We start from the raw sequence: 2,000 nt of genomic DNA, 5'->3' as shown, positions 1-2,000 counted from the left end.
TTATAGTAGCTAGAATAGGAAAGTCTGTAAATGTGCCTAATGTTACTATAACAGACAACAGAAAAGCTGCTAAATAATCATTACTAAAAGCTTTTCAGTTGTATGTACAAGTACATAATTCAATTCATACACCAGCGGAAATATTACAATATTAGCTCCAATTCTCTACCAGCCTTCCTGTGATAAAAGACAAGTTAAATGTTGAAACTAACATCTGGATACCTGTCAAATGTTTCTGGAAGGTTGTTTCATATGGATTCAAAATGGCCTAAATTAGCCAGATTATAATATAAATTCCTATCCTACTGCAATGCTATATAAAATTAAAGTATATTGATAACTTAGTAATTTTTAATTTTGTTCTATGGAATAAGCCTATTTTGGAGGCTTGGCACAATATTATCAAGGACTTTAACCAAAAGGTCAAGTCCAGATGTATAACTAAGAAATCTTTTCTCTATATAACAAAATTACCAACTTAAATTATAAATGGCTTCCACTAATTACTACCACTGAAAAATTCACACAAAGTAAATTAAAACAGATACGGCAGAAAGTGCTCTGAAGCCACGTTCACATTATAAAGATAACTGATGAAATTTAGCAAGCAAAAATTCAAACAGGCATATATGCAAACATTTGTAGGCAATCTTTCATGAGTAAGATAAAGAAAGTGATTCACTTCAATAATTTTATGTACAGCTTGTATATAATTTAAAACAAGTAAAACTCAAAATTTTCTAAGTAAAACCATAATAAAGTCAAATAAAATACTACATAACAGTCTTATAATCTGGTCTCTCTTAGGAGAATAATAACTGAGTGAAGTTATTCTAAGAAATGCCCTCTTCCTGATCACTCATTTCTGTTTTAACTGAAAGGACATCTGCCAGCATATGTTTTGGAATTTCTGAATCTCTGACTTTCAAGGCATAACAAGCATTCTCCTCTTTGGCTGGACTTTGTTTCAAGTATATAGCTTCTTAGAAATCTCGTAAAGTTCAGTATTGCCAGTGAATGAAAACCCATCATAAATCTGAATAAAACCTGGCTCACTCTAACCAGGGTGTCAATGTTCCTGTCCTGCACCAACTCTTCAGTTAAATTGGCCACTCCCAGAAGGTAATCAACAGGTGTGATTTTTCAGTCTCCAGGAACCAAACTGCTTTTCCTGAAGGGAGGTCAGATGAGGGGACCTTATTTTCTTTCCCATTGTCTTCTGTTGTAAATACCAATTGTTTATTAATTTCATCCATACTGATAAAATGATCCTGTTTTGATAAAGTGGTGAAGACAGAGGCCTCCACATACTCCTGTAGCCCTGCAGTAATGGCCCTATGGAACTAATGCATGTCTTCTCCCGAGAGCTCCTGGGCCACCTGCAATATTTTTTGTCTGACACCATCCGATTTAATTTCTGATTCAGTCAATATTTCTTCCATACCAGGGGCACTTGTAATCCTATGAAGCAGAGAAATCGTCCTTTTACTTTCCACAGTTATATCTTAGCTAAGTTTCACAACTTTCATATTTGTCACATCTTGAATCAAGTTTCTGCTGAAATTATTTGAAGGCCAACATCAAAGGTGCAGATGAATTAACATCCTTCCTTTCTCATCCCTAGTTATGTGAGAAATTTTCATGCTTCCTTTTCCTGAACCCTCCTGGTCTGTCTTTGTTGCTCATGTCACCACAGACTAGGGGGCCTCTGAGCTTGAGGAATGCATAAGGCAGAGGTGGGAGGGCCTGCCCAGGTGTGCTTTCCATCCTGGTGATGTGGATGCACTGACCATAAGCTCCAGCCAGCACCCACTCAAGCCAAGAAATATTTCTTGATACAAGTCTTTTATAAAAAATTAACCTTGGGTTAGGTAATTAAGAAGTACAAATTGGTAGTTACAAAATAGTCATGGGGATGTAAAGTACAATGGGAATATAGTCTGCAAGATTGTAATAACTATATATGGTATCAGGTGGGTACTTGAAATATCAGGAAGATA

At 35.8% G+C, this 2,000-nt stretch overlaps 1 pseudogene; it reads right to left on the bottom strand.

Moving 5' to 3' along the window:
- Positions 1–833: 833 nt before the first annotated feature.
- On the bottom strand, positions 834–1,686 carry LOC112296494 (translin-associated protein X pseudogene; annotated as a pseudogene).
- Between the last annotated feature and the right edge of the window lie 314 nt (positions 1,687–2,000).

This window comes from Desmodus rotundus, chromosome 7 (assembly GCF_022682495.2).
Source record: "Desmodus rotundus isolate HL8 chromosome 7, HLdesRot8A.1, whole genome shotgun sequence".
Lineage (NCBI taxonomy): Eukaryota > Metazoa > Chordata > Mammalia > Chiroptera > Phyllostomidae > Desmodus > Desmodus rotundus.
This window is presented reverse-complemented; position numbering and strand designations above follow the sequence as displayed.